The 27,629-nt window shown below is 38.2% G+C and overlaps 1 protein-coding gene and 1 long non-coding RNA gene across 2 annotated transcripts in view; one reads left to right on the top strand and one right to left on the bottom strand.

The window, feature by feature from the left end:
* Nucleotides 1–20,872, top strand: part of LOC107141303 — a 32,732-nt gene extending 11,860 nt beyond the window's left edge. The window contains exons 2-5 of the long non-coding RNA XR_001503415.2: nt 8–3,936; nt 16,796–18,900; nt 19,558–19,716; nt 20,194–20,872. This is a non-coding gene — a long non-coding RNA (uncharacterized LOC107141303). The remainder of the gene's footprint in view (nt 1–7; nt 3,937–16,795; nt 18,901–19,557; nt 19,717–20,193) is intronic.
* The window catches only part of LOC107141129 (broad substrate specificity ATP-binding cassette transporter ABCG2-like), a 114,023-nt gene that overhangs the window by 52,747 nt on the left and 33,647 nt on the right, over nt 1–27,629 (bottom strand). The window lies entirely within an intron of this gene.

Here is a 27,629-nt window from a genome sequence, read left to right as displayed (position 1 = left end):
TTTAAAGGTTACATGTGAAAAATGTAAAGTACCAGTGCAATGGAGAGGAAAAAAAAAAAAAAAGCAAGAGGACAGGTCATCAGGAAAGGGCTCTCCAACGAGGATGTTGAACAGACATCGGAGGTGGTCACCTGGTGGAGCAATGCAAGTCCAAGTGCCAGTGTAAGGACCAGCAAAGAGGCTTTTGATTCATTCCCCATTTCAACACAGATTTAAGGTAAAGATGTGGAAGACAGGGTATGAGCAAGATGGGATATTTTTTAAAGGTTTTCTTTCAGTTGTACTCTTACCATTGTGATTTAGTTTACAAAGTACCTCTAAATATGTGTTAAATTGTTGGAATAATATTAAGTATTATAGACCATACTCAAAGTACTCTATAAAATGTACCTAAATTCCAAAGAGATTTTGGAATATGGGATGTTTTAGAATATGGGTTAAACTTTCTACTCAGATGGTGACCAAACTTGATTTGTATAAGAAGGACTAGTGCACAGGCAATCTCTAGTGCAGATCTGACAATGATACAGAGCAAGGGCTCTAAGACACAGCTGAGTTGAGACAGCCTAGATTACCAGTTCTCCAAATCATGCTGGAAAGATTTCAGACATGTCACTCAGAGTACCAGGCATGAGTTTATTAGAAGGGAAAGCAAAGGGAAAAGGGGGTTACTTTCAAGGAGAGAGTGGGTCCACTCAGAGAGGAGAAGGATGGCAAACACCTCCTTTCTCCAGTTTTATTGGTGGTCCCAAAGAAGTTTCCAGAGAGTCCTGCCCAGGTCTACCATGACTCTGACTGATGGCAGGACTACACTAGACTTCCAAGTCCCCACTGTGCATGGAAAAGACCCAAGGTAACTCAGGTTCCTTCACCTGTGCTGACCATTCTTTCTGGAATTTATTCTTACAGATTTTATGTATAGGGGCTTTGATGATGATGATGATGATGATGATGATGATGATGATGATGATGATGATTTCCCTGAATTCTCGAATCTGGTCGGTTTAAAGGTCATAAAATTCTCCTACAGGGTAACTTGTGTTCTCCTTATCAGCAGAAAGGAAATTTTGGGGCTTGAATATCTCAATACAGTTGTTCGCTGAGGAATATAACATAGACTACTGAATTAGGTCAGGAAGAACTGTGGTAAATTGTTTTTAAAGAAAGCATGTAGGGGGTAGTGTACTGGGCCTACTTTGTAGAACTGTCCCCTTAACTTCATGTTCCTACCACTCATGTCTGTCTGTCTTTTACCTGTCAACAGGACTGGCTTTTACAGAAAAGTTGGTTTTCTTTGGATAAAGATGACAGAACTAATCAGATTGTATTTATTAGTTCAAATTATACAGAATTAATTGCTTTGCTCTTATTAATATTTTGTAGTTTTTTCTGGCCTAAGAGCTAATCTTCCCCCCAAATCTGTTGCATAAAATATATGGAAGAATGGGTGGTAATTGTGCTTTGTTTCAAATTCAAGCCACTTGAATTTTTCTCCTAGCCAGAACCAGAAATCAATGCTAGGCACATATGACCCTGGGAGACAACTGCTCAGAGAGAGCCTCTGCTTCCTCAGGTGGCATTCAGTGAGGCACATGGAGCACATCTCCCTGGAGGAAGGCATATTTCTAGCTTCCTGAAATCAATACACAATGACTGTTTTGTAGCTCCAGATAAATAAAATGAACTTTCTCATCTACAGATATGGCATTTCTATTTTACTTATAAAATTTGGACCAGTTTTTGATTCATTCATCCATCCATTCATTTATTTTTTGCAGTTTCTACTCTGCCTCAGCTTTGAATGATATTGGGAACTCTCAACTTCCTCATCTATACATGTGGCACTAATATGCCTTTCTGTAAACTTAGTGCAAGCTTGAGAATGCTTGTAGAATATGTTTTTACACAGTAAAAATTATAAGGTCTCAAAGATCTTATTTTTAGTTTTTATCAATGAATTTTTAGTTTTTATCAACTTTTTTTTGAGGTAAAGAGAGATGTTTTCTTCTTCCTTCTCAGTATTCTATGGTTCCCTCTGACTTTCCTATCTATTCTCTTCTCTACCTTAAGTTACAAGCAAGGTGTACCAGAGGGTGGGATCTTTGGGTGCATAAATTTTATCTCAATAAAGCATCATTGAAAAAGAATATATTCAGCCAAATCATCTAGATTATTAATTTTTGCTTCCCATCTTGAGGTGTGCTGACATGGATTTTTTTCCCCCTAAAAGACAAATTTCAGTTTCCCCAAGGCCTATGCCACCTGTAGATATAGAAAGGGTGCTACATTCCTTTGGACTCTTTAATTTTCACCAAAATATTTTAATCACTTTACCTTAGAAAGAAATACAGTATAAATCAGCTCACTTGATACAGGCTGTAGCTATGAACTGCCAAACTCCTATAAAAAATGGAAGACAAAATGTCTGAGTTGCCAGATATGCAAGATACCCAGACCTTATCATTACACATTGCAAACTTGCATTGCAATGCCACACCAAACACAGGATAGATGTTCAATTAGTATGTGTCATTTAAAAATATGCATTAAAAATCTTGATGAAAATATTTACAAAATATTTAAAAGCATAAAGTCCATCTAGCCCTCCATAAAATCTAGGTTTGTCCCAAATAAGACCCAGCCATCAAATAGAAGGACATGGGGCCACAGAGTCTTAGCATTCATGTGCATCCATAAGATGTAGAACAAGGAAAACTACAACTACAACAATCCTCCCTAGGAAGTGCACATAGAACATGTGCTTTTGCAAGCATCATGGATCACACTGAGGGTGCTCTCTATTGCCATTTCTCAGTCTCCTCTGCCTTCCTGTGTGATACTTACAAAAGATATTTCCCTCAAAAGTAAATGCCAGGGGAAGCTGCTCTAAAGAGTCAGCATGCTTCCCCTTTATTGTAACTGAATAGTGTAACTGATCATTACCTTTTATTATGACCTCCAGGATGAAACGTAAGTGCAAAAGGGCCTTGTGTCTGCCCGTGTCCATTCCAATGTGCTCCCTCATGACATCTTTCCACTCTAGGTTGTATTTTATTTTGACATCATATTTCAGCTCACTTCAAATGTTTCATGGGTGCTTCATGAGATATAAATGCTGAAATAGATTTTGCATGTGTGTATATTGTAATAAATCTTATGTAAAAGAATGTGTTTCCTAAAGGAACTAGTGCATAAAGTCCAGGGTCCTGACTTTAGACGCTCAATGAACATTTATAGTAAAATCTGTATGATTTTCTGAAAAAAATAAGTGAGCATTCACATTTCTACAATCATATAAGAAAAGAAAATTGGGCAATGTTATAGATATAAATATTTTTAATTAATAAGAATTGCAAATTAATTTTTGGTATATAATATCTTTTTGTATTATTTGAACATTCTCAATATTATTTTTAACCCGTATTTTAACAAGTGGTTAATTTTTAAAGTTATTATTAAAGTTCACCCATTGACATTAAAATTACAAAAGGGAGCTGCAGACCTTTTTAGCAAACCAACCAAGCTTGTGGACAAATATTACATCCTAGAAACAAGAAATAAAATATGTTTGTCTGTCGTGAGTCAGCCATGGGCTGTGTGTGTGAGCTATGTTCATTTGAACATATGGGAGGACTGACCTGGTGTTGCGTGCTCTTTGGGCCATGCAACACACGTGTGCAGTTTCCTTTCGTTCTGCCTGTTTCCACATAGCACCTGAGATAAGCGTGACTTGCCAAGATGTCAATCAAGCTACTGACCACAGGACATCATGAAGGTAGATTCAACTTCCTGAACCTGACCCCTTTGGTATGAACACTCCATGGAACCTCCCTTTGTGTGCACCGCACCCCTTCCATTAAAAAATAAAGAATCCAGGTGTAAGCTGTCTTTTTCCCACAGACCCCTAAGATCAAGAGCCGACTGGACTTTGAAAAGGTATTTCTGTGTGCTTGCACGCTTTCTTTGCTGTTTTCTCAGTTATTGATGATGTAGCCAGATTTTGTGAACCCAGCATAGGTTGCCAGCCTGGCTAGCTGGTGATATTTGTCAATGCCTTTTAAATAGTAATATTAACAAGCTCATCCTCCACTTACAGTAATTTCATATTTAGTAAGTTTTCATCCGTCCCATATCAACCCTATGTTTATGTTCACATATTTGGAGACAGCACCAGGTTTATCTTAACAAGCCTGCCCACAACCACTATAATACCTGGAATCAGATGCACCACCACTTCATTTTCTGAAGAAACTACTCTGAATTATCAGTTGGTGTTTCATACTCTTTTTCAAATGAAACTACCATGGCTGATAAATGTAACGAGGACTTAGACTCTTCCCTTAGGCCCACAAATGTGCAATAGGCAAATAAAAGCAGGATTTTTAAAACAACAACAACAACAACTTGGAATCTCTGTCTATATTTGTAACCTGTGTATTTTGCTCTGAGTCAGTCACCTTGGATTTAGGGAACAAGAGATCTGATCAATAAACCTCTTATGAGTGGAAACTAGCCCCTAGACAAGGGCAACTTTCTTATCTTAGACAAGGCCAGTCCACCAACCCTGAGATAATAATCAATTTACTCAGTTTAACTAAGATTACTAGATGATGCATATTTCTGGTTACCTTCTTCTATATAATCTAGAAACCCATGTCAGCAGACCCAAAGATATGGCTAAACACATCTAGTGGTACTAATTAAAGTTCCTTTCCTGCTTTGCACCATTATTCCTTTCCTTTGGTTTATGGGCCAAGTACCCAGACCTGATTTGTTAGGACCCACATAGTCAATTATCTGGACTAGGACTCCAATAACAAAAATTTAGTCATCTCACTTGAGGAGTGTGCTATTTTCTAATAAAATGTACCACAGTACCACACAATTTTCCTGCCACACAAATTTCCTCACTCACTTTATTCAAAGCTCAGTGACCAAGGCTCCAGTCTTGGGTGCATGTGCTCTGAGACACAGTATTCATAGTTCTTGATATAAAGGTTGAGAGGAGCCAGGTGAATCGTCCAAATACCCCACAAAGCAGCAGTTTTCACTCAATAATGACCTCAAAGTTCTGGGCTGTGGAACATATGCACTTTGCCCAAGTGCTCCTGGCTTCTTTCCAGGCTGCCTCCTTCCCAAAGGTCCTTGAGGCGATTAGGGACCCCCATCAAAACATCGCACTCCTTAAGATAAAGGGAGTAAAATCTCTGAGAAGAAAAGTTAAACAGTCAATCTTATCCACACACACACACACACACACACACACAAAAAAAAAAAAAAGCCAGACACATTTCTAGGACCTTAACTTTAACCTGTCATCCATTAAGAATATGGTATATGATATGTGTTCTTTGCTACTCTCTCACACTTTCAAACAATCATGATCTCAAAATCTAGAGGCAGGACTGAGAATATAGATCAGTATTAGAGTGCTTACCTAGCACATAGGAGGCTCTGGGTTCAATCCCCAGTATTACAACTACAATAACAACAAGCAAACAAAAGATGCTGTCACCATATCTCCATGGATAAACTACATAATGAATGAAATTGTAATAATGTCTACTTTGTGCTTTGAGTGCAAACCAGGTGGTTTATTTTAAAACTGACATTGTTTGTTTTTTTTTTTCCCCTTTTATTTTCTGTTTCTGTTTCTTCCCCTTCTCTCCGTTCCTAATAGCAGGAGGAAAATGACTAACATTATCTTCCCATCCCAGGTTATCATGTCCTTCACTGCTCCAAGAAATACAACTGCCCACATGAATAAGGAAACTCTAAACCTGGGAACTGGAGCAATGACTCCATCAAGGACTCCTTATAGACACTAATTAATTATATCTACAGATAACATTTAGATCCCAGTTCTGAATCACAGACAGGGAGAATCACAGTAGTCTCCTATTTCCCCTTTGCTCGAAAATCAATAAAACATTTTACTAGCCAGGCACAGTGGCACATACCTATAATCTCAGTGGCTTGGGAGCCTGAGGCAGGAGGATTTCGAGTTCAAAGCCAGCCCCAGCAACTTAGTGAGGTCCTAAGCAATTCAGTGAGACACTGTTTCTAAATAAAATACACAAAGGGGCAGGGAGTGATGAGGATATTGTTCAGTAGTTAAGTGCCCTGGGTTCACTCTCTAATACCAAAAAAAAAAAAAAAAAATAAATTAAAGGAAAAAAGAAAAGAAAACCCCTTTTTACTTTTTCCTCATAACTTTGTCCTCATTATTGGATTGGCAATGGAGAAAAAAAACCAAGATTTTGGTATCAAATTGGTCCCCAAAGTGGGCCCAAGAGTAGCCCCCACTCCAGCCTCCCTGGACAGGTCTGGCACTATAAGAAATCCCCTTTCCATGCTGAAGATATAGGGTGGCTGATGAACTTGTTGACAGCCAACCACTTGAGACATTGGAGATGGGGTGAGTTTGCCCAAGTCAGACCATTTTGAGAGAGGTGCTATTCTGCAAAAATTGGAAATGACTTAGGTATATTTCTGCTGAGGCTCCCTTTGCTTAAGAAAACTCCTGCTTTTTCCTCCCTGAGTGTGTATGACTCACTCCACTATTTGGTATACTTCGAGAAAAAGAAAACTAAATATAATAAAGTCAATAACTTGGCCAAGTTTCAAGTGTGCATGCTGAGACACTCCATTCCACACATCTAGTTCCCCTTCATGGGAACATATGATTTCCTTTCATAGGAACATATGGTTCTTCCTTGTGGAAATATTTGTGGCACCACTGGTTTAGGAATCATGATTAAGTAGAATTACAGAACCTAGAGATTTTCCCCCACCCGGTCTCTGTATTCCCATATGTCAGTCAGTCTTGGTTTTGGGAATTCCCTCTAGTTTTTTTTTTTTTGTGTGTGTCTCTCTGTGTGTGTGTGTGTGTGTGTGTGTGTGCATGTGTTTTGCTTTGTTTTCATCTGTTGTTGGCCCTTCAACACATGAGCTATGCTGCATCAATCCCTGACAGTAGATCTTGGGTGAATGGGTCCTGCATAGCTGTAAGCCTATAATTAAGAAAAAAAAGATGGTGATTCACTGTAACACATTCTGGCCATTGGATGATATTCTGAATTATACAATCTCACAATTGAGGTTGGCATGTCAGAGAACAGATAAATGGAAGAATTTTTTTATGTGTTGGCATTTATGCAGTTAAGAAGTTTGAACAGACAGAAACTAAGTAAATGGTGCCCAAAAAAGTCACCACTTCTGGTGTGTTAGGCTAGCAAAACACCTGAAGAAAAAGTTGAGAATTATTTAAACACTTTTTATCTTAATTTTAATCCTGTGCTGCCTGGTCTGGCACTGGTTCCAATTTCTGTGCCCTTCTTTGCACACAGGGAAGGCCCACACTTTGAAAAGGACTCGACAGCAGTAAGTCCCCTCCTCTTGACACTGCTAGATTATAACCCAAGGACAAAAATGACCTTCCTTTTAAAATTGGACAGGACATCCCATTTGGCTATGCTGAGGCAAAGCAATTCTTGCAATGATGCACCCTTTGGCATAAGTGCACAGGGAGATCAGCAGTATGTGCATTTTTAAAAACAGGAGAATAAAATGGAAGTTAGAGATCAAAAATTTCAGTGTTTTTCATTAGGTTTTGCAATTCTTGGTTAAGAAAAGTGATCAGGCAATCTTGGAAATGAGCCTGGGCACTGAGAAGGCTGGCACTAACCAGAGGGCAAAAGACAATGGCTGTGAGATGAGCCAAAGGGCCCCATAGGAGCCCTGATACTAATAGTAAGGACTCAACTGAAGTATATATACTTCTTTATGGCCATGATAGGAGTGACAACTCAGACTCAACAGCCTCCACTGCTCCAACCCTTTGAATAAAAGCTGGGAGAACAGAATTTGAGGCATAGATTTTTACACATGCTAGACTGTCCAATTCCTCTCCTGGAAGGAGATTTGTTGTGGAGATTAAATGCTCAAAAACCTCACCCAAAAAGCAGTGACTCCATTTGCAAGTGCCACTGAATAACACACTCCAGTTCCAGCTTTCACTTGCCAACCAAACCAGGAAAAGAAACTGAGCTCACTTTGCTGAAGGTTTGTTTAAAAAAAATGAGTAAGGCCATATGGGCTAACAGGACCCCAGGAAGGCAGATCAACACTATCGCAATCAAGATGGAGGGAGTAACCTGCTACAGTAAGAAACAATATTCCTTTTAAGAGGATCCAGCCTCTTCTAAGACAAATTTTTTAAACAAGGAATCAGCTTTGCCAGATCCCCTATAATACTCTAATCCTGGTTGTTAACAAACCTCACACTGATGAGTATTGAAGTATATAAGACTTGGAAGCTATAAGTAATAACGCCCAGAACATTCACCCCACAGTGCCAAATGCCTACACCCTGCAGACAGTAATTCCAGGTGACTATGATTGGTTCAGTGCTGGACTTATAAGGAGGATTCTTCTCCATTCTACTGGAAAGCAAGTCCCAATTACCATTTGCTTTTAAGAGGTAGGACCCCAAAACCAAAGTAACCACACAGTGTTGCTGGACTATCCTACCTCCGAGATTTAAAAACTCTCACACTTTGCTGTTTTTTTTTTTTTTAAGAGAGAGAGAGAGAGAGAGAGAGAGAGAGAGAGAGAGAATTTTAATATTTATTTTTTAGTTTTTTTTGGCGGACATAACATCTTTTTTGTATGTGGTGCTGAGGATCGAACCTGGGCCGCACACATGCCAGGCAAGCACGCTACCGCTTGAGCCACATCCCCAGCCCCAAACTCTCACACTTTGTATAAGGAGAGTCCAGCAAAAGACCTTGTGAGAGTTATGGCTAGATCAAGAGATCCTTTCATAAGTGGGTGACCTATTTATAGCCAACCCTGACTGTGAACACTGCCTTTCTAACGCTATGGTTCTTTTACTAGACCACCTTGCCTTGTGTGAATATAAGAAGTCCACTGAAAAGAGTCAGATTTTTGGGTGGGTACTGGGGATTGATCTCAGGGGTATTTGATCACTGAACCACATTCCCAGCCCTATTTTATGTAGAGACAGGGTCTCATTGAGTTGTTTAGTGCCTCGCTTTTGCTGAGGTTGGCTTTAAATTCACAATCTTTCTGCCTCAGCCTCCTGATCCTCACCAAGTCCTGGTGACTAGCCTATGAAGGGCTGGATGGACTGGAACTTTTTCACTGACAGGATCAACTTTGTGGATAATAGCCAACAGATAACTGGATACAAGGTGGTCACAAAATAATAGGTATAGGAATCCAAGACTGCCTCTGGAAATATCAACCCATATAGCCTAACTGCTCTGATAAGAGCTCTTGGATTGTACAAAGGGAAAAAGGTAAACATTTATGCTAACTCAAAATATTTTCAGGATAGTGCATGCACATGAAGCTCTTTGGAAAGAAAGAGGGTTCGTCCCCTTTGAAAACAAATACCTTAAAATATTGACATGGATATAGGTTGTGACCGAACCAGGGGAGTTGACAATCATACACTGTCCTAGTCATAAGAAGACAGATACTTACGTGGCCAGGGAAAATTAGGCTGCTGATAGGGTAGCCAAAAGGACCATACCAAAAAAGAAAAAATGTTTACAAGACCCTAATACCACAGCTTGAATTAGACCAATACAAACCTCATTATACTGACAAAGATGAGAAATGGGCCATAGAGTGGAGTTCTGACTTCTGGGATAACAGTACAAAGTGAAAACAGAATTCCCATGGGCTCATTCTCTTGCCTGAAGCACTGGTCTTGCCTTTGGTAAAACACCAACAAGAACTCTCTATGGGAGGGACGCCTTGTCAAACATGCAAAGGCCATGCTTCCAACAGACTATCACAGATGACTCAAAACTATGTCCTATATACACAAAACACTGTGAAAGGTAGCCAACTGTAAAAGACACAGAATGCTGTAGAAATGAGATATAACCCAAATGTCCCATGCCATGGGAAACTTGAGCTATTTGCTGATACTGGTAGACATCTTCTCAGGGTGGGTTGAGGCTTATCCTACTAGCAAAAGAAAATCTAAGGAAATTGCAAAAGCCATCTTAAATGAGCCAGCCCCAAGACATGGATTCCTCTCCTGGGTACAGACTGACAAATGACTATCTTCCATTACAAAGTATCACAATAAGTGAGCAAAACATAGGATATCCAATAGAAGCTGCTTGTATCCTGAAGACCCCAATCTACAGGAAAAATGGAAAAGATGAATCAGACCTTAAAGAAATGGTGACTAAATTTCATCAAGGACTCATTTGCAGTGGGATAAGGTATTACCAATTATTCCCTTCGACTAGAGTGGTCCACTTAAGCAGACTTAAAATGAGCCCCTATCAAATACTGTATGGGAGACCCTTCCTAGAACCCCAAAGGGAGAAGGGCAAACATGGCTATTGAAGAAAAAAACTAGATTAGAACACTATGTACAACATATCAGACAAATATTAACTGTTCTATGTGAGTATGCTTCCTTTAGGTCCCCACCAAGGGTGGAAACAGGGCTGTATCCCTTCTTGTAAAAGCCCAGAAGGAAAAAATGACAATAATAGGCAAAAAGACTTCCATTCTAAGGATCCCCTTTATCATCTATTTTCAGCAGGAAATAGCTAGGAGATGTTATCACCCATTTTCCATAGAAATGGAGGATAAAAATTGACAATAGGGAAATGTAACAGGATTCCATTTTATGCTTTGAGAACAAACTTTGCTGCCCAACCTCAGGTGGGTTGTTTTAAAACAGACATGTATTTCTTTCCTTACTTCTTCTTCTCCATCCCCCTTTCCTAAAAGTATAGAAAAGGAGACTAAGACTGTTCCAATACCCTAATAAGCTATCGTGTCCTTCTTTGACTAAAGCAATATCACTTCCCATGTGAATAAACAGTAAAAATGAGAAGTAAAAACATGAATAAACTGTAAAAATGGGAACTGGAGCATTAACTGTCTTGAGGACTGCACTGATCACTCATTTTAATATTTGTTAATATTTGGATCCCAGCCCTTTTTCTTCTTCTTTTTTTTTTTAAATATGCTTTCCTTTTCCATCACAACTTATGTCCAAGTTTGACTTATGTTCTTATATTTTCCTGTACTTTTAGCCCATCTTTCACTAGCAGATTCTAATACCTCTCATTATTATATATTTCTCTGTGTGTGTGTGTGTGTGTGTGAGAGAGAGAGAGAGAGAGAGAGAGAGAGAGAGAGAAATAAGAGACTTAGAGTGTGTAAACACTGGTCAAATGGTCATAAGTATACGTAACATAGTCTCTTCCAGTCCGGAGAATGTCTATCCTCAGAGGAGTCCTCTTTGGCAAGTAATAGCCTGCATACCCTCAGTTATGGATGTCATAGAAGTTAAGCCATGGACTTTTCAGGGGTGATTTTTTTCCTTGCTGTAAAGTTCTACTAAGAAAAAGTTTTTTGAGTTTTTTTTTAAATTTATATATTACAGAAGAATGCATTCCAATTCTTATAACACATATAGAGCACAATTTTTCATATCTCTGGTTGTATACATAGTATATTCACACCAATTCGTGTCTGCATACCTGTACTTTGGATAATAATGATCATCACATCCCACCATCATTAATAACCCCGTGCCTCATCCCTTCCCCTCCCACCCCTCTGCCCTATCCTTGTTCCTCTTTTAAAAGCCTGGTTTTATCCCTGGCAGGGAGAATCCCAGCCTCTGGGACAGTAGTCCCCGTTTCTCCATTGCTAGCAGATCAATACAACTTTTACCTTTTTCTCAAAACTCTTTCCTCATTATTGGATTAGCAACAGAGACAAGAACTGAGCTTTCAGTATTAAAACTGTTGGGACATCCCACAAATTCCTGGCTAAAGGCAAATTCCTGGGATCTTTAACGTGATACTCCAGAGATTCATGCTTTCTTCCACCCGCACCTATCTTGTTTTAGCAGAGACAGCAGCTCACTCTTACCCTGGGCAAGGATGTTTATACACGAGTGAGTCCAATAAAGAGGACTGCAAAAGCTCCCGCCCCAAGGCCACAGTGTGTGCAAATGAAAACACCTTTTGAAACTGTGCCCAAAATAAGGGAGAATTTTTAGACTCTATAAAGCCCACCCCTGCAACCCTGACACATGAATAAAAACTTTACCCTTTTGTTGTTGCTGCTGATCCAAGAGCCAGCCTTAGCACTGTTGGTCAGAGCTGTCTCTCCCTTTTGGCTCTAGCAGAGGCCTCAATACAGTTTCCCTAGGTTTGGGCGCTGGATGCATTCACTTTCTGTTTCAGGTCTCATGCCTACCCAGGGGAGAGGGCTGACAGTTTCCCCTTCCCTCCTGTGCTCTGGGGATGCGGTTTGCTGACCCAGGACACAGCTGCAGCTGAGGCAGAGCCTTCCTGGGACCAGGACGACCACACACACACACACACGCGTCCCATCCACCCCCAGCACTCACCGCGGGCGGCTCCTGCACAGGGAGGCTGCGCTTAGGGCTGGGGACTGTGAGCTGGGTCCAACGGACCAGGCTTCCCTGAGCTGGGCTCCAATGTGCGTGATCAGGGCGCTGGAAGCGTCTCCCCGACGCGTCTGCTCCGCAAGATTTTACCCAGTCTGGGCGGGCGGAAGGAAGAAGACGAATGCAGCCAAGGAAGATCACAATAAACACCAGGAACTGAGAACCCAGTCACAGAGAGCACGCAGGGACAAATCAAAAACAGTGTTTTTTTTTTTTTTTTTTTTTTTTTTTACAGATAAGAAAAGTTTACAGGAGGTGGACCTATTGATCTGTGATTCACACAGAAGCAGCCGTGGGGGTGGGGTGGGGGGTGATGGACTGAATGAAGAAGAGACATAACTGTAACTGTCACATTTCCATGGCATTTTATAGTGTGCAGCAGTCTTAACATACTTTTCTATTATTGGGCTTCACAAAAGCTGTCGTTATTATTATGCTCTTTTTCTAGAAAACAGAATTCAATCTTAGGAGAGTTAATAGCTGTCCAGTATCCCAAGACACCAAGAAACACAATCATGAACCCCAGAGGCAGATATTCAGGTTGGGGTAAACAAACTCTGAGCCAAATCATCTGATTCCAAATCCAGGGGTCATTGAGGGGCAGTTGAATTGCCATCCCCTTGAACTAAGGATGTAACTGACTCCTAGAGTGTACAAAACTGTCACTCGAAGCCATCTGGGATACCCAGACATGGTACAAGAGAGCACTGAGCTCCTGTTTGCTGGTAAAAGGTCTGTTACAATAATCATTCTTCAAAGCTGGAAAAATGCTGGAGAACCTGCTGGACACCAAGGAAGTCTGTTGCTTCCCTTTCACTGAAGCAACAAAAGCCAGATTCTGAGAATTTCAAAACCAAAAGTCAGTATATTGGTTCTTAAGCACAATAGGAAAATGAGAAAGATCCATTTTTAAATCAGTACCCAAAGCACTTTAATTTACATATTTACCTGTAACTATACCATATTTACAAGTCCAAATTTTTAAATAATTTTAATTTTTAAAAATTCCCCTTAAAAACAACAAACCAACAGGCTAAAACCCCAGAATGGTGTATAGTAGCCAATCCACCCAAAGTATATTCTAATTTCATATTAATTGAAAGTAATCAACTGAATTGTTTAGTTGGCTTTGGAGCCTCAACCTTACACTTTCATGTCAACTTTGTTTACTTAAATGGCTCCGGATCACATAAGGACTCTGCATTCTATCTGTGTCCACTCCTTGGTGGTTGCTGGGCAGGCAGCGTTCTCCCTGGGAATACTGTAAGTTTCTCTTTTGGAGGGAGAGGTCACATCTTGTTCAGCTTCATGTCTAGTACTTGTTCCATAAATGTGAATGGGTTAGAATTTTAAATCTTAAACTCAGGTCAAATATAGTTTGAGATGTGGCAGGTCAAGTAACATTTGAGGAATACTGTTCATGGTACTTTGGTTCAAGGACAACTGGTTAGGAAGCCATTCCTACTTCTCTGATGCAGTATACGTGTAGTGAGTATTGTGGATGTTAATTGTTGTCTTAAGATGAACTGCTAAACACAACAAGTGTAGATGACTACTGCCAACTCATTTGTTTAAGTAATTTTAATTATTCACATATTTTAAGGGGGAAAGAAGGCTAAATGATAGAGAATTTATTACATTGTATAATTTAATTGTATAATTTAATATAAGGTTTAGTATGTATTTTTTGATTCCTGAATATTATTATGGATTCAGGTAAGTATTAATAAATTGCTGGGGTTTTAGCAGTATAGCCCCCCCAAAAAAATATAAGATGTATTTCTTCCACTTGAAGCTTTCAAAAACATTTTTTTGATTAGTCATATGTTACAATAGAACACATTTTGACACATCATGCATAAATGGAGTATAACACCTCATTCTTCTGGTTGTACATTATGTAGAGTTATGCAGGACCTGAAATCATATATGCACAAAGGGTTTTAATGTCCTCTTCATTGATATACCCTTCCTATCCCCATACCCCCTCCCCTCCCTTCACTTTCTTCTGCCTATTAAAAATACCTCTATTAGTCCCTAACCCCCACCCACTTACTGTGAATTAGCATCTGCATATCAGAGAAAACATTCGGCCTTTGGTTTTTTGGGATTGTATTATTTCACTTAGCATGATATTCTCCAACTCCATCCATTTACCTGCAAATGCCATAATTTTGTTTTTTAAGGCTGGGTAATATTCCATTGTGTATAGATACTAAATTTTCTTTATCCATTCATCTGTTGAAGGGCATCAAGTTTGGTTCCTCAGTTTAGCTGTTGTGAATTGAGCTGCTATAGACATTGAACTGACCACATCACTATACTATGCTGATTTTCAGTCCTTCAGGTATAAACTGAGGAGTAGGATAGCTGGGTCAAATGATGGTTCCATTCCAAGTTTTCTGAGCAATCTCCATACCACTTTTCATAATGTTTGTACCAATTTGCAGTCCCACCAACAATGTATGAATATTTTTTCCCCCACATCCTTGCCAATGTTTATTGTTGCTTATATTCTTGATAATTACCATTCTGACTGGAGTGAGATAAAAATCTTAGTTTTGATTTGCATTCCTCTAATTGCTTGATATGTTAAAAATTTTTTCATATATTTGCTGATTGATTTTTATATCTTCTTCTGTGAAGTGTTTGTTCATTTCCTTAGCCCATTTATTGACTAAATTATTTGGTGGGGTTTATTTATTTATTTTTTGTGTGTGGTGTTAAGTTTTTTGAGTTTTTTTTTTTAATGTGTCCTGTAGATTAATGCTCTATGTGAGGTGCAGGTGGTAAATAATTTCTCCCATTCTGTGGACTTTCTCTTCATGTGATGAATTGTTTCCTTTGCTCAGAAGAAGGTTTTAAGTTTGAATGTGTCTCATTTATTGATTCTTGATCTTATTTCTTGCGTTTTAGGAGTCTTGTTAATGAAGTCAGTTCCTAAGCCAACACTGTGGAGATTTGGGCCTACTTTTTTGTGTATTAGGTGCAAGGTCTCTGTTCTAGTGCCTAAGTCTTTGATCCACTGTGAGTTGAGTTTCATGTAGGGTGAGATGTATTTAATTTCATTTTGCTACATATGGATTTCTAGTTTCTCCAACATCATTTGTTGAATTCCGCAAAGTAGCAAGATATAAACTCAATACCCATAAATCAAATGTGTTCCTATACATCAGTGATGAATCCACTGAAAGAGAAATTAGGAAAACTACCCCATTCACAAAAGCCTCAAAAAAAAAGTACTTGGGAATCAATCTAACAAAAGAGGTGAATGATCTCTACAATGAAAACTACAGAACACTAAAAAAAAGAATTGAAGAGGACCTTAGAAGATGGAAAGATCTCCCATGCTCTTGCATAGGCAGAATTAATGCAGTTAAAGTGGTCATACTACCAAAAGTATTATACAGATTTAATGCAGTTCCTATTAATGCAGTTAATTAACAGTGACATTCTTCACAGAACTAGAAAAAGCAATCATGAAATTCATTTGGAAAAAAACACGGCCCAGAATAGCCAAGGCAATCCTTAGCAAAAAGAGTGAAGCAGGAGGCATCTCAACACCAGACCTTAAACTGTACTACAGAGCCAGAATTAAAAAAAAAAAAGACATAATATTGACACCCAAACAGACCAATGGTACAGAATAGAAGAAACAGAGACAAATCCACATAAATACAGTTTCTCATTCTAGACAAAGGTGCCATGAATATTCATTGGAGAAAAAATAGCCCTTGAAGCTTTTTATCAGTTAATTATGGGAATGATAGCACATTGAATCTATGATCATTAGATTCCAGCATAAGACGGTACATGTTAAAGTGCTGATGTTTCTAATAAATGTGCTGTGGCAGCCCAGTTAGGAAAGAAGAAGCACTGCTATTAGATATTTGTTAAGGGCCCACCTTGTACTATATGAATCTTAGTTATTACTATTTACACACCAAAAAATACTGTGGTGAAGTTAAGTATTCCATCTTATAGAGAAGAAAACTGAGGATCATATTGTTTAAGCCACGTAGGCAATAAGGAACGTCAGTTGATGGACACTAGTTGATTCCATATCTTAGCCACTGTAAATAGTGCTGCAATATCCACAGATGTGCAGAGGTCTCTTTAATGTTCTGATTTTCATTTTCTTTGTATATATTCCTAGTAGTGAGAATGCTGCCCCATTTAGGAGTTCTATCTTTGTTTTTTAAGAGAACTGCCATGTAATTATTCAGAATTTTCTGTCTGGTTTAAAGTTCATCCTTCTCAAATGTATGTTTATGATTTTAAGTTTATATTAATACATGTGTTTATTTGCAGGGATCTTTTTTGTGCCCTTTGGAATCCATACCTTCAATAATTTTGATATGAAGGAAGAACTTTCCAAGGCCTCCTATCACAAAGAAGTTCTTGCCCCTTATATTTCCCTCTATCCTTCTGGTATTATACCTCCTTAAATTATGTGTAATTTTTTAAATGGAATGTTAATCAACCAACAAGCCTAAGACTTTTATTAGATGCACATAATTTTACTAGGCAACATGAAGGGCATAAACAAATACAAACCATGCACTGAAAACACATATAATCTGGTTGAGAAGAATACATAGAGACCTTTTGGAGGTGGTGGGTACTGGCAATTGTGCTGAGTGGCATTTGACCACTGAGCCATATCCCCAGCCCTCTTTTGTATTTTAAGTAGAGACAGGGTCTCACTGAGTTGCTTAATGCCTCGCTTTTGCTGAGGCTGGCTTTGAACTCCTGATCCTCCTGCCTCAGCCTCCCGAGTCGCTGGGATTACAGGTGTGCACCAACACGCCCGGCAGGAATATGTATTTTGCAATACAGAAAGATACAGACAGTCTCTCATTCATTCATTCAGTAGGTAAAACCTGATTATCTCTGAATAATTTGCCTCTAAGTGTTTTTCCTCCCTTTTCCAGTATCTATGTTTTACAGGTACTCAATAAAGACTTATTATCTGAAGCAATAACATATATATTATCTTTCCCTGGCCCCTTCCTCTCCACCCTCCCAACTCTCTCTCTCTCTGCTCTCCAGCTGCCATGAGCTGAGTGGCTTTCCTCTGCCATGCACTTGCATGACATTTCTGCAATAGTCATCTGATCATGAACTAGGACATCTGAAACCATGAACCACAATAAATCTTTTCTCCTCTATGTTGTTCTTGTCATGTATTTTGGTCATGGTGATGAAAAACTAACCAACACAGCATTTGCAAAGCATTTATATCAAGTCACTATCAAATCACTATTATTAGTTAATAAAATATAGTGGGTGTGAGAAAACATTAGGCATTAAAAAAGAACTACATGGACATGTTTTGAATGACATAGCAACAGCACTCATAATAATTCTAATGATAATGGCTTATGCTTTAGAAGCTACTATGTGTTAGACCCTGTTCGAAGGGTTTCTTCATACAAGAAAACTTATTTGATTTTTATACTAACCCTCTAATCCACTCTGCCCCTGCCTCTCAAGTCACATACATGTATGCTTCAGAAAGAGTTTTCATGTAAAATAAAAATCCTACAGAATACATATGGCATGGAACCAATGGACCCTGTTGCTGTTAGAACTGCATCCCACATCTATGACAGCTATGTGACATCACATGGTTCATATAAATCAAGGTAACTCCTGGAGCCCCACACTCCTAGAGTATTAATCATAAGCAAAGTTACAAAGGAATTGCAGTATTTAAGGAAGTAGGAGGCAACAAATCTGGAAATAATTTTTCAAAACATTTCTGTACTAAGTAATGTTAGAGGGCAGACTTTAAGCAATACAATTTCTAAAGCATTTAATTGTTTGAGTATAAGAAATAATAATAAAGAGGAGACAGAGTCAAGGAAGGTGTAGAGGCAGGGAAGATAGCAGAGTGGCTCTTTGTCCAAGTGGCCACATTTATTTATACCAGTAGGTTACATTAGGTCATTAGTATCATAACCACATTATTGTTTAGAGTATCAGTAAGGTTGCTTATTCTGTAGTTACATTTCACAGTTACAATATGTAATGTTAGGAGCTTTCTCAAGAAAGTCCATTGCCTGAAGTTACTGTTAGGTGGGCAGATCCAGGAGCACTGGAGCTTGGTGAATCATTGTAGTTATCAAGAAAACAAGTTCCTTTATTCCTGGGAGTTATGTGCCTACCATTAAGGTGGAAACTGATATGACTCTAGCATGGAGGGTATTACCATAGCAACCAGGCATCCTATGCCTTTGCACAGAAACTAAGCATGCCACAGCCATGAAGTCATCAGGGACCCAATACCAAACACAGAACCCCTACATTTGAGTTGTCAGAAGTAATTTTTAACACAGTTGTTTCATCAGAGAGAGAATCTACAGAGCTCTTGTGTTGCTATTTCAGAAATGGTCGCTGTTTCACATTTTAAGGTACTTATACTCTTTTATTTTTATTTTTAAAAATAGTGGGTAATAACACAGTACAATGTTTTGTAGCTGCTTCATTTACTTAATATATTATGAACAAAATTCTATTTTATTAAATATTCTGTCACAAAATACTTTCTAGTCTTATCTTAGAACTCCATTGCATAGATAAACAATCTTCTATGGATTGTTTAATGTAGCCATTTGTCAAGGATACCCTATTAATAAGCAACATTCTAGTGAATATGTGCAGACAGTACTTATACATCAAAAGTTTCCTTTAGAAAAATTTCTAAAATTGGCAAGGTGTGGTGGCACATGGTTGTAATCCTGGAGGCTAAAGCAGGAGGATCACAAGTTCAAGGCCAGCATCAGCAACTTAACAAGACTCTGTCTCAAAATTAAAAATGAATAGGACTGGAGATGTGACTCGGTGATAAAGTATCTCTAGGTTCAATCCTTAGTACCAAAACCAAACTAGCAAAAGTTCTAAATCTAGAATGTATTGTTTCTAGGTGGGAAATAGCTCAAAGGCAGAGTGCTTGCTCAGCATGTCTGAGGCTCTGGGTGTCCTTCCAGCACAGCAAAAGGGGAAAAAAAATGTGACAGTTCAGGTCATCATAATGTTTAAGGAAAAACTCAGCTTTTCCATTTTTAAAGCTAACTAGGCTGAAATGATAATCACACAGTGGCTTTGGCCCTCTTGACTGAGGTTTCCTGCAGTGAGAGAGATGTGAGGACTGCATGGAGCACTTCACTGGCAGAATGGTGTCCAAGTTCAACAATATGCTTGGGAGACTGCTAGATGGAGAGGCCAAGGTCAGTGGTCATGGGCTGGAAAATACCTGATGGGTGAACAACATTTTATTGAATAAAATATACATTGATGATACAGTGTTCTAGTTGAAGTATTGAAGAAGAGAAAAATAAATTGTACTTTATTCATACCATTGTTTATATTCACCATCATTTTCAAAATTTTCTCTTTGAAACACATTCACTCTTTGTTTCTATAAAACATCAGGGTAGACATATTTTAAAATCCTTCCCCTGAGATGCTTATCTGCCTCTATAACCGCAGATCAAATGAGAATCTGGAGGTGTCACTCGGTACCCCACACACTGGCCCTGCCTTTAATGAAGGGTACAATTAAGTGAACAATTATTCCAGTGACCCAGAATTACTATTATTTGCTCTAACAGATTATTTGGCCCCAGAATGTCCTAAAAATATTACTATGTGCCAGAGTATGCATAACCTCACCAACAACACCTTGGTTTCTTTTCCCTTATTAGGATGAAAGACTGGGTCATGACAGTGAAATCCACAGGGAACAGATGCTGGTGCAGAAAGAGCTGGAGTGCTGGGAATCTGATGATGCAGCTTCCTAGACAAGTCACAGTCTAGGCACACCTGCGGGACTCAATGTCAGCCTCGCCCCAGAGGATCCTGCCCTTCCTCCTCCCTGTCCACAGATGGCACAGAAGGTGGAGGCGGAAACAATACATTCTTCTACCACAATGCACTAATATCCATGCATTGTGGTAGAAGAGAATGGAAAATTTAGCAGTTTAGGAGCTGACAGGCTGTGGTTTTGCAAGCTGACACATAGCAGCTCCACTTACTGACATTTAAACATAGAGGTTTACGGCAGCTAACAAGTACTTGTAACCACAGTAGGAGAAGCAGGAAACAAAATACTGGGAACAGAACAACCCCCCTTTAGGCTTAGTGTTGTAAAAATCCCTAAATTGTCTGAGCTGAGTCCCTAGCTACTGACAAGCAGAGTGTTTGTATCCATATAAGTAATATAGAATACAGAATTGCATCAACTCCAACAGAATTGCATCAACTCCCTTGCCTTGATGTACACCAAACTTGCTTATGTATAAAAGTAAAAGCCTGCTGCACTTGGGGCTCAGACTTTGGGAATTATCCCTCAGGGCTATGGCTACTAATAAAGTGTTGCTTCCAGGTCTTGGTGTCCGGTCCTTCATTTTTTCATACAATATAATGGTATATTGGTGTTTGTATTCCTCAGGGACAAGAAGGCAGCTGTCCCAAGCACCATAACAATTGCAGTATTTATACACTATGATTAATATATGATGCCCCTCTTTATGGCTGATTATTATCTTCTGAACATTATTTATTTTATATAAACTTTATATAAATTTTACTGGTGGATCAAAGTATTTTTTTCTTTTTCTCATATGGAAATCCAGATATGGAAATTGAGTTCAGGGAAAAAACAACAAACAAATAAAACAAAAAACCTTGAAAAGTGTACTGAGTGGTATGTCCAATTGCCATTTTGCCTGCATCTTCTCAGTTGATGATGAAGTCGCCTTTTAAAGCTAGATGAGACCTGTTAGAGGGCTTCTGAGTTTCACTTCCAACCACAAAATCAGTATTGCCATTTTCCAATGTGTGCGGGGAACTAGAGCCTGCCTTTCCCTTCAGGAGTAACTCATGAGCGCAATACATGGTTTATCTTTTAAGAAAGGACTATTTTTATTTCAACTACTTTCTTTGAGTGAACGTTTCTCAAAAATCAAGTAGAAAAGAGCTCCAAACCACAAAATGTGTATGTAGTCATTATTCTATTATTTTTATAATGTTCAGATTAGTGTTAGTTACTATATTTACTTGTTAGTCTTGCAGGACTAACTGTATATCTTAATTTTATATTATATTAATACTTGTTTGAAGTGAGCTCAAAAAGCAAACAAAGATGAAGTATAAAATGGTGCTTCTAACCATAGATGATAAAATCAGAAGGATTCTTACATTGTCATTAAGTTTTCCTTTTTCAGTAGGTTGCTTAGTAGTAAAACTTCTGCATTTTCTCTTTCCCATGTATCTCAATTTATTCGCATCTGTTACAACTTATCTAGTAGGACCCATTGACTACTTTTTTTCAATATGCACTCAAAAGTTTTATCTCAGCAAATACATTTATGTTAACTAAGATATTAAGAAAGTTTGAAGTTAATAAAGTATTATAAAACTAAAAAAAAGCTTTGGTTTGTAACATTTGAAGAATATAGTTCTCAAAAATTCTGATCAGGTACTTCAAAACTATACTTTATAATTCAAATGAACTTCAATTTAATGAAAAGGAGACTTTTGTGTTGGAATTTTGTGCTGGAAGTTCACCCATCCTCAGGAAATATTATCCAAATTTGAGTTAGTAGCAGTTGTTATCATTAGTGGAGAGTCTCCCTAAATTTCTGAGGGAAATCTATTTCTCAATACAAATAAGAATGTTATTTTTTTAAAAAACTGTTCACTAAAGTGACAGAGTGGGAGCTAATGGGACAAGCAAGAGAACCCACAGAGTTGTTGAATAACCAATAGAAGAAAGCTTCCCTTTTCAAATGCTGTGCTTACATTGACAAGTGGTTCATTTAAGTGGTAACATATGTCAACAATGATCTCTACTGGAAAGGGGAGCACAGGGATCTTTCCAGCTTAGCTTATATAGAAATGAAACATACTAAGTTTTTTTAACATCTCTCCCCATGGTTTCATCTCTATCTTTAATTTCGTATAAAGGCATTTCATAAAGTTCTTGATTCCTTGGCACTGATTTGCATTCCAGTGGTATAGAGTGAACATATTTAGTATGTGTACCACATCGGTAAAAATGTAAACAAACTTCAATTTAAAGTGTAACCTTTTCATGGCATCTGTATGTATTGACCATGTGCTATATGATGATTATGGCCACTAGAAAGTCTTCATGATACTTACTATACTGTTTTTTTTTTTTTAAATTTCACTTGCAGAATTTTGCCAGATTCTTTCTTTCTACCTTTAAGTTCAATACACTTTTCCTCTTTAGTCATGGAGAAGCTACTCTCCATCTTTTTCCTATCATCTTCTTGTCTATATGAGTGTATAAATTAAAATGTTACATTTATGAATCTCCATCAACAACCAAGAATTTCATAGCTATGTAGAACGGAGCACTTTACTTCTTAATACAGATGATAGAGTAGTAGATGTAAGAATTTCTGTTTTCCAAGTAGAAACTATTGGGTCATTTGTCTTTTTTTTCAGGAGACTTTTACTAAAGGTTTAGAGTGTGAAAAACACACCTTCTCTTTCTATGTACACAAACAACACAACTGACACATCTCCATGTTTATTAGAAACATACAAACATCCTGGGTAGCCATTTAACCTTTATACACAGGGCTGCCATGCATGGTGTCTTATTTTTTAGGTCCTGCTGAAGTATAGCCCCAGACAAGGATTCCAGGCAGGGCAGGTGGCTAATTTGGGAGGTGGAGGCAATGGGAACAGTAGAGTGGGATGGACAGGAGCATTTAAGTGTCAGTAAAGGACATGTATCAAGCTGGCTGAAGTATAGGCTGCTGGAGCCATAGATTTTTGGTGAGACTGGCAAACAGTGCAGAACATACCATCAGACTTCACCCACCTAAGGAATAGGACTTTGTATGGAAAGCTACTCTGGGTGAATGATAATAATTCCCTATCCCTTCTAGTAGATAGGACAACTCTTGCTGGTTTCTGATCAAGGAAAGAGCTGCAGGCACAGGCTGCTGGAACTTAGTAGACACACACTGAAGTGCTGTGGCACAAAGGGTTAGGGAAAGATGCCTTCAATGTCCACTAGGGGTAATCACACAAATTTTAACTTCAGATATTCCATTCCCATATAATACAAGGAACATTTTGGGGAGGCTACCAGCGCCTCTCCAGGAGTCCTTCTTCCAGACCAGGAGATTGTGAGCCATGAAGAAAATAAGTCAAAAATAATCAGTGAAGAACAAAAGACACAGAGTCAGAAACATAGTTTTAAAGTAGGGTCCCTGATAGATTCAGTCCATACAGGAGATGGGGATGGGCAATTAAAATATGGCTCCTGTAGTTTATTTAAAGGGGTACATCAAAGGCAGGATAAGGTTTCAGAGGTAAAGTATTGCAGTTCACAGGTTGGTTGGCATCTTGGCAGGTCACACCCATTTCTGAGAGGCTGTGTGTTTGCAGCAGGTCACCCCATCTCCGGTGCTGTATAGGACCAGGCAGAGCTTGAATAGGGCTCACAATGTATCTGGGTGGCCTTGGCCAGAGGAAATTTCCACTGGAAGATCCCAGACACCAGATTCTCCTATTCACTAGGCTGCAATGCTGGTATAGTCCACACATGGCTCTCCACAGAACATGATACCATAAGGAGATGTTCTAAATGACCTTCTTTAGAGATCACCCATAACACAGAGAGAAGCTGAAAGTAGACAGATAATAGTACTCTACTATTCTCTGGTCTTCTGGTTGAGATTCCAATCTTCAGTCTCCACTCTAGTCATGTGACCCCAACCAGACACCTAGTGCATGAGCCCGCTTTTCTGAAGACTTTCTTTTCTTATTTGTACATTGAGAAAATGAATATTTACCTTAATTACCTCAGAAGATTCTGTGGACAAAACAAGAAGATATATGTACAAAAACATATTAAATTTGAAATTTCTTACAAATAGAAAAAGATGGTATGGTACTTAGCACAGGGACTTGCTCAACAAATAAGTCTGTTGAATGAACACAAGGAATGTGTTTCTGATTTCAAATTTGAAAGGCCAATAAAAGGTACTGATAGTGTCAAATGAAAACTAAATATTTACTTAAAAGTCTTCTAACAGTCTTAAATATATATATATATATATATATATATATATTACAAACACATGTATATTTTTTACTTCATATTATAAAGCTGCCATGAGATCTTAATTTTGCTAATTACTACAGATTATATTAATATGATAGTATTTTATATTATTAGAACATGTGCTGTCTTCATATAAAATTAGTTAGAAATTTATAATTCATATTAAATGACAAAAACATGTTTTCCCCAAATCGTCAAACGTGATTGTTCACAGATTTTAAAAGGTCAACAAATTCTAAGAAGGAACAAATGTTCCTACCACACATATTAAAGTACAGTTGAACTCCCAAAATAAAGAAGTTTCAAAAAAGTCAGAAAAGATATTTATGTTATATAAAAAGCATCTTGTGTGGCAGAGACAGCAAAACAGAGTGATACAGTAGCCCAATCTCAATGAACAGCAAAGTTCAGTGATATAAAGAAAGAAAATTTTTTGCAGAGCTAAACAGTAAGTTTGGGCTCTAAATTAATGTTTTTACAAGAGTCAAGTAACCAATATTTTTGAAAGTTCATAAAGTAAAAATGCTACAATAAGCTATTAATTTATTATTGAAGGAAGAAAAGTTTGTTTCTTTATAGATTCTGTGTAGCCTAAGCGCACTGTGTTTACAAAACCTACAGCAGTGCTCACTGATGTCCTGGGGCTCCTTCACATCTGTTCATCACTCATTGACTTGCCCAGAGCAATTCCTGGCCCTGTGAGCTCCATTGATGGGGCGTGCCCTGTACAGATGTACCATTATTATCCCCTATGCCCTATTTTCCCTGTATCTTTTCTGTGTCTATATATGTTTAGATACAAAAATATCATTGTGCTACAAATGCCTACAATATTCAGTAGCATGCTGTAATGTGTGTAACCTAGGGATAGCCACACAGCCTAGGTGTGTGATAGGCTGTAGCATCTTGGGCTGAGAAAGTGCACACTATGATGTTTACACCACCATGAAAGCACCCAATGATGTGTTTCTCAGACAGTACCCTATTGTTAAGCAACAAATGACTGTGCTTTGAAAAATGGGATCGGTTATCTTCTTACTTTCATTATTTTTGACAGGAAATTTGACAGGAAGTTTGCAGTGAATAGTTGACTCCATACATCATTCCCTTGTTGACTTTTCATGGCTTCCTCTGTGGGCATATAATAGGTGTTGAGTGCTGGAACCCCAGTGTATAAAGACTTTTTTCCAGAACTCTCAGGCTGCCCTCCAGAGTGACTGCCCTGTCTAAAATCCTAGCACACACACAAGGACTCCTCAGCAGCACTGGTGCCTTCCAGCTTCTTCATCTGTTAAAGGAATGGTGCCAACATGAGACTCATTTTATTTTGCATTTTTGATTCCTAAAAGGGTTGAACAGTCCCTTATGAGATTGTTAAGCACCTGAGTTTGCCATTTTTAAAACTGCTTACTCAAACTGTTAAAATAATCTGTTTTGAGGTAATGGGAAATAAGCATGTTTTTGTTCACTTCCTGTTTGTCAATTGGATCAAAGTCATTTGTGTGTATAAGTTCCTTGCACCATATTAGCACTAATTCCATATAAGTTTTGGACATTGTTAATATTTCTCATCCATTTGCTAAATTGCCAATGTTTCCTTCATTGCCACATAGTAAAAGTTCACTAATGTTTTGCATATTAGGTTTGGGGAGTTGAAAAGAGACATCCACAAGATCCCCCAATTTTCATTCATTAATTAAACTTATGGTTTTTATTGTTCACTTTTAATTCAGGTTAAGAGTGACTCTGTGGGATATAATGAGCCAGTGTCAAAATTCTCTGTTGTTTTTCTTTATTAGGTCATGGTATCATTGATATAGTTCAGATTCACACATATGTATGTGTGGTTTTGAATTCTTTGGACTTTTATATACATCTATGACTCATTCTGCATGACAATTTTTAGTACTAGGTCTAAAGCAATATATGTTCATTTGTACAAAGGCAATGCTTCTCTTCATTTTTGTTTTTGTTTGCTAAATCAACCAAGGTACACTTGTGAACTTTTGCTTATCTATATACATGTTAGAAAAAGGCTTATGCGCTCTTGGGAGACAAACTCCACTGAAATTCAATTTGAATTATGTTGGATTTATTGGGTTGGGAAAAAGTGACATCTTTACACCAAAAACAGAGTCTCCATTTACTCAGATCTCCATTTAGATTCCTTTACTGTTACTTAAAACTTCTTAATAATTTCATGTACTCATTAATATCTATGTTTTTTAAAAAATATTTTTTAGTTGTAAATGGACACAATCTATCTATCTATCTATCTATCTATCTATCTATCTATTTATTTATTTAATATGGTGCTGAGGATCAAACCCAGTGCCTCATGCATGTGAGGCAAGCACTCTACCACTGAGCCACAACCCCAGCACTCAATGTTTTTATTTTTAATTTTTTACCACAATGATTTCACTACTATTTAACAGTTACTACAGAGAACATAATTTTGTCTTCCATTATATTTCCAGTTTTTATATTTTTATTACATTGGAAAATCACTAATTCTTTAATAACTTAACATCCAGCACATTTGTTGAACTTATTTACTAGCTCTGAATTTGTGTGGATTCTTCAGATTATCTGTAGCATATCCCCTCTGTAAAAAAGGATAGCATTGTATGAGTGAACAGCAGTCACAGAAGAAATACTTGTTTCTGTCTTACTGGGAGAATGCTTTGGTTTGCATTCCCCAGAAAGAAGAGCTAAGACAAAGACTTGGTTCGTGTAGTTTATTTAAGAGGCAATACTGGGAAACTGGAGTAGGAAACATAGTAAGGCAGGAAAAGAAGAATACTGATACAGAGGTGCACTGCTGAAGTTTTCTCTGTAGGCAAAGGGACTGGATTCCTTCTCTCTGAGCAGGAAGGAATGCCTCCAATAATTTCGTCTGCAAAACAGGAGGTTGAGGCATTTCCTCCTGGGCTGATCCCTGTTGGTTAAGGTGCTCATGGGGTGTTAATGTCTGCAATTCCAGCTATACTTACACAAGAGCTGAAATTCTTTCAGATTTAGAGAAGGCCT

This window comes from Marmota marmota, unplaced genomic scaffold (assembly GCF_001458135.2).
Source record: "Marmota marmota marmota unplaced genomic scaffold, marMar, whole genome shotgun sequence".
Lineage (NCBI taxonomy): Eukaryota > Metazoa > Chordata > Mammalia > Rodentia > Sciuridae > Marmota > Marmota marmota.
This window is presented reverse-complemented; position numbering and strand designations above follow the sequence as displayed.